At 36.0% G+C, this 6,211-nt stretch overlaps 1 long non-coding RNA gene across 1 annotated transcript; it reads right to left on the reverse strand.

The window, feature by feature from the left end:
• Window positions 1–135: 135 nt before the first annotated feature.
• On the reverse strand, window positions 136–3,191 carry LOC107676076 (uncharacterized). Its single transcript, XR_001632686.1, has 3 exons — window positions 3,105–3,191; window positions 1,988–2,078; window positions 136–935 (listed from the first exon to the last, which is right to left on the reverse strand). It is a non-coding gene; the product is annotated as an uncharacterized LOC107676076 (long non-coding RNA).
• Between the last annotated feature and the right edge of the window lie 3,020 nt (window positions 3,192–6,211).

Genomic DNA, 6,211 nt, shown 5'->3' on the forward strand with positions numbered 1-6,211 from the left:
CACACTATTAAATGAAATTTTACCCTTCATTCTGTTTTCATTCTGTTATACATATTTTCTAAATGCATGCTATTGATCCCATTGCCAATGATTAATCCATGCAAACTTTAAAATCCTTTAATATCCTATCCTATGTATAATTATATGATTAGTTGCATTGTATTGCTTACAAACAGCATTGTTCTTCTTTCCTCTGCTGTCCATGACTTTATCAGAACAGACCTGTGAACAGAGCTGCTGCTTTAGGCCATCCATTCAGTGAGTGCTGCTGACCCATGTTATGTCATGCTGTCAGTTCCAACGGATGTTGTTGAAAAAGTACTCTGTGACAAATGTATGTATCTGAAGGGTTGGCGTAATCACAGGCAGGGGGTTTATGGGAGAATTAACGTGAAATGGATTATTTATTGCGACATAAATCGACCAGCCTGTCTTGGCCTGAGGATCTTATGGTAAGAGCCACCATAACCGGGGCTAATAAATGCCCTCACAATCAGTCTGTCCTGCAGCCCTCATATTTTAACCTGTTGAAATTATGCGACATGTGGGAGCCATCAAACAACATAGCGGCAATGTAAATCTCCTGTTTCTGTTTCTCTAGAGCTGCCGGAGGAGCAGTGGAGGGGGGCACGTCTCTGCTCATTCAGCATCTGGCCCTGCGTCAAACCAATGGCCGGCCTCCCCAAAACATATCACTGACTTCACAAAACAGACCTGTAATGACTACCAGAGGAGCACTTCAGTGAGGCCTAACTACAGTTTCTCCATATAAAATCAGCTTACGCACTATCACCGGGTTGGTTTGACATCCATTATGCATGAGAAGGGAAAGAATGGCAGGCGATGCACTGATGTATTCATTTTATGATGCTGAGCAGAAATGTTTCCTCTAAATTGATGTTTGATGTTGCTTCCATGCCGGCCAAAAAGAAAACCTGCACAGCAAGGAGACAAAAAGATGTGAAAGCAGACAAAAATATGCAGAAAATCTAGTTCTAAATGGATGGATGGAGTTTAAATTCCATAGGGTTGCATTTTCATTCAATCTCAGTATGTAACTGAAGCTGTGAGAAGTCTTATGTGGAAACATGCATCGCTTAAGGCCTATCACGGCACTATTCAAGCATGTGATTGAAAGCAAACACTAGCTAATTTCATGGGTTCCATGTGTCTGTAAAGCAATACACAACAAAACGTAAGTGCACATTCTTAGTGTGCATTCAAGGGACCAAGTATTCACATCTTCATTTGTGTAAATCATGTCATGTATACTTATGGCTTTAATATATTGTTACTCAAGGGGGCGATAGAGCTACCTTCAAATATTTGAGCCATTAAAAATAAAGCGAAACAAAAATAAACTTGGTCAAAATCAAACTTGTGTAGCAACAACCATTTGCTTTCATGTACATGTTGGCCATATTCCCCCAAAAATATTGTTATTAAAATCTTAAAATATTATACAAACATGAAAAAAATACATACAGTAAATATTATATATATATAATTATTAGCTATCTAGCTATATATATATATATATATATATATATAGCTAGATAGCTAATAATATCTATATGACAGACAAACGCATATTTAGATGATATTAGAGTCCTATAATACAATATAATAATTATATTATTTATTTTATATATATATATATATATATATGTGTATAATTCTAATATAAATAGTAAATAATTAATAAATAAAATATATTATTATATTTTAATATTATTATATTAAATTATATTTAATATAAGAATATGTAGCAATAACTTATAATTGACTGTAAAGTGTAAAGTATAGACATGTAACAATCTTGTAACAAAAGTTATTGCTACAAAACTCTCCAAAAGTCTTTAGTTGGCACAGCACACACTGCTTAAGTCTGGTGCTCAAAAGAGTACCAATAAAAATATGATTTGCTCAGCAAGAACAAAAATTCGAAAACACTGCTGAGCAGAACAACTCTTAAAATTGATCTAACCTTATTTGATGTGGGCATGCTGCTAGCCAGAACCGCTGACAATGAGAACTGTCCCCGGACCCTTGACAGGGCCTCCTTGCACTCCTGAACGCTGAGAAAGTATCAAAGACATACTGACCTCCATAACTCACAGCATAAAGAACTGCTGACAAGAGAAACTGTCCTTTTGGGTCTCTTTTTCCCTTTTTAGACATTTCCTGTCACACCGTAGGGTCTGTGTTCATGAATATGAACGGTGATCAGAAACACATGTTGAAATGTGTGAGAAAAATCTGGCAAATGTTTCAAATTTGAGGTGTGCAGTGCAGGCCAAGCCGCAATTACATGCTGATAATATTTCAAGGTCATAATCATTCATATTTAATGATAATTTTTCCATTTAATCTATGCAGGAATTAATTACTGCCATACTAACTCAATAAAGATTTTTATTCTACATTAAACCAAACTGATTGACAAATAAACCCTTTCATTCAATGTGTCATTCTTTAAAATTTAATTATTATTATTATTATGCCCTCTGATACATCTGGAATCATATCTCATATGAGTGATCTTTAGTATAATAATATTTGTCAGTATTATTATTTATGCGTAAAACATTTTAATGAGGAAAAATACAGAGTGCACCTTTAAATTGCTCTTTGATATGAGGTTTTCTTGGGGTTTTATGTTTCTTCAGTACGTGTTAACAGGGAAAAAGATATTCCAATGCTAATTAAGTTTTGCACGCAAAGGGAATGAAATGGGCATAGCAAAGCCAAGAGTCACTTAGCAATATCCCTTCCCAAACAAGGCAACAGTTATGCTTAATACATCATTTGGGGTTTTACAGGGGAGGAAACCCTTATTTTATATTTTAACACATTTTGGGAATCAGTATCCCCTCTATATAATATAATTAAAGTTGATGGCACAAAACATGACTTGAGCAAACACTCTGACTTGCAATTAGTTGTGAAATTATCAACATTTTCACTTTGAGACGATCACAAGAATGAGATCTGTCTTTAGACTATAACTCCCACTAATTCATAAAAAAGCAGAAACATATAGGTATGTATTTTAAAAGAAAAAATATCATTTTAAAATTATACCACTTTTAAAAAGTTCTTACTTTTGGTCAGCACAGCCAGATATTTCCGATTTTTTCTCCTCCTAAACAAATCAGGCAAAAGGCAAAGTCAGCCGCCATCCCGAAGGTCCTCTTGACTTATTTCGCCTGCTGTGTGTTCAACAACAAAAACAGACACAGATTGGTGAGTTTTATGTGTTTTTAATACTTAACGTGCTCTTATTTTCTGTCATGAACACTAAGTTCACACATTGTTCGTATTTGTATTTTTAAATAAACTTTTATATAGAGAACTTTTACCTCATTTGAAAGGTAGGATGTAGCTAGGATACTAAAAAGCTGAGACCATTTTTTGTATCATGAGTCGCTACTTCGTCTTATGCACTGTATATTATTATATTATATTATATTATATTATATTATAGTATAGTATAGTATAGTACATACGACCAAGTAGCAAATCGTGGTTCGTTGCTGTGGCCATTAGCTATTTTTTTTAAATGACAAGCTTTTGATATGTTTCACTCAGACTTGAAATACATCAACACCAATTAGTGGTGGAAGATGCTAGAACTACACCGTTTGGGGTAAAAAAATGTGTTCAATCCATTGACAGATGAAGTATTCAGAAGTAAACTTATAATGATTAAATAATTTTGTAGGCAGCATATATAGTGATATATGATATTCATAACTCCTATATAAATGCAAATATTTTGTTATATCATAGTAGATTTAGCAAATGGGATCTGCAGGTTGCATAGAATGCATACTTCCAAATGCCAAGTAGGTCTATAATTCATAGGTCAAGTAGGTCATATAACCATTATAGGATTTACTTGACCTATGAATTATAGACCTACTTGGTTAAAAGAATAGTTCACCCAAAAATGTTTCTCACAAACAGCTTTTCACGTCACAAGATGTCAACTGATGGACTGTGTAGATTACTTGTGGATTATTGTGATGTTTTTATCAGCTGTTTGGACTCTCATTCTGACGGCACCCATTCACTGCAGAGGATCCATTGGTGAGCAAGTGCTGTAATGCTACATTTCTCCAAATCTGTTCAGATGAAGAAACAAACTCATCTACATCTTGGATGGCCTGAGAGTGAGTACATTTTTGAAAATTCCATTAACATGGGAAAGAAAACTGCTTGTCAAATGTCAAGCCATTTCATGGGATATTTAAATTAAGGGTTAATCAGGATTTTTGGAGCCGATCACCGATCGTTGATCACAGGAAGCAGTATCTGCCGATACAATCACAGATACCGATCTTTTTGAAGACTTCTTTTTATCATGTAGAATTATTTATAGTGATGGTCCAATCAGGATTTTTACAGACATTCATTCAGGACCTGAATTTCATTTTCATTTTTGAAAATGGGGGAATTCCCCTCTTAGGTGACTATTGTGCGGACTCTGGGGAGTATTTTTTTTAATTTGATGGCTGGAGTTTTTTTTTTTTTTTTTTTCAAAGATATATAATTTTCTCACCTAAATGTTTGGTTATGCAGTGCATTTTTGTTTTTACAATGAGGCAATTGTTGCACAATGGCTTACACACAGCACAAGCCTGATTTTGTGAGCTGTATGTGAGGCGGCCTTATGTGTGTGTGCTTTGAGTGTGCATGAGCGCACCGTCTCTAGGAGAACGCGCGAGTGCTGAATGGTTTAAACACTGGCAAGACTTAAAAAGAAATGCAAATGATAAACTTTAGTGATGATGTGACACTGCCTCGATAGAGACTGCCGATCGAACTTCCCAAAACGATTATCGTTCAATGTAGCCGATCAATCGGAGCATCCCTAATTTAAATGCAAAGCTGAGAGGACTAGACTTTTTTTTTTGTTGTTGTTAGCTGAAATCATGATAAAATTAGCCAAAACCTCTAATAAACAAACACACAAGAAGATATGGGTTTTGTATGTGTAAGAACTTTGTCAGGAATTCCAAAGCTTTGGAAATCTGTGGAACTTTCTATGGAGTTCTGATTCCATGTGGCTGTTCAGATAACTGACTCTAAGCACTTTCATATGTGGCTCTGCTGTGTGATCGGCCTCAGCCTGATCACCCTTATTGTGGGAACATGAATAGGCCTATTGCACAACGCAGTGCTGGACTATTTTGTTGGAATCAAGCCCGTCGTTTCCAATTAAGCATCAAAAGAAATCTGTCACCGAGTAAGCAACACTTACTGTATGTTACCATTTCTATCACACACCCACAGAGGGCCGTGCACATATGCGTGAGTCTCCTCTGCAGGTGCGAAGTGGAGGATGATGAAGGGTTGTCTGGACTGTAGAGATCCAGCTCAAATGCATTGCAGATGTGTGATTTAGTCTGCCTAACTGTTGCTGTTGCAGAACGTTAAAACATCTGTACAGCTTGCATTTACAGCTTCTTTTCTTTGCCCTCTGCCACAGAAAAACAACTCTGCCCTTTAATGAGGCCAAAGACAAGTGGAGGCTTCCTGAACCCTGTGTGGACACTTATAGGAGGACGTCAAAACCTAAACAGCTGCTATCTGGTGTGCAAAGACTGCTGGTTAGTCTTAAACAGTTGGTTCAGGCAAAAAAATAACATTTTGGGATCATTTACTCACTCTCGTGTTAATTTGAACTGCTATGACTATATTTATTCTTCAGAACACAAAAGGAAACATGACGAATTGTGCTGAAGAATTGGTCTTTTTCATACAAGATTTAAAATGGACACAAAAGCACTTCTTCAAAATGTTTTCTTTTGTGTTCCACAGAAGACAGACATCAGGTTTGGAACAGCAAATAAATAAATAAATGAAAAATAAAATAAATAAAATTTCTTAGATCTAGATGTATAATAAATTATATATATATATATATTAGGGCTGCATGATAAATCGCATGCGATATTTAACGCGCATCTTATCAGTAAAGCCGTTTCTGTAATCAGCGGTAAATCTCCATCACCTGCGGGCTTTCACATTGAGCAGCATTAACTACACAGAGCCGTTGTTCACTGACGAGTTGCGCAAAACTACGTTCATATTTGCGCGATTTTTTGCGCTGCTCATCAGTGAACAATGGCTCTGATGGAGATTTACCGCTGATTACAGAACCGGCTTTCTGACAAGATGCGCATTAAATATCGCATGCGATTTA

This window comes from Sinocyclocheilus anshuiensis, unplaced genomic scaffold (assembly GCF_001515605.1).
Source record: "Sinocyclocheilus anshuiensis isolate Anshui unplaced genomic scaffold, SAMN03320099.WGS_v1.1 scaffold1932, whole genome shotgun sequence".
NCBI lineage: Eukaryota > Metazoa > Chordata > Actinopteri > Cypriniformes > Cyprinidae > Sinocyclocheilus > Sinocyclocheilus anshuiensis.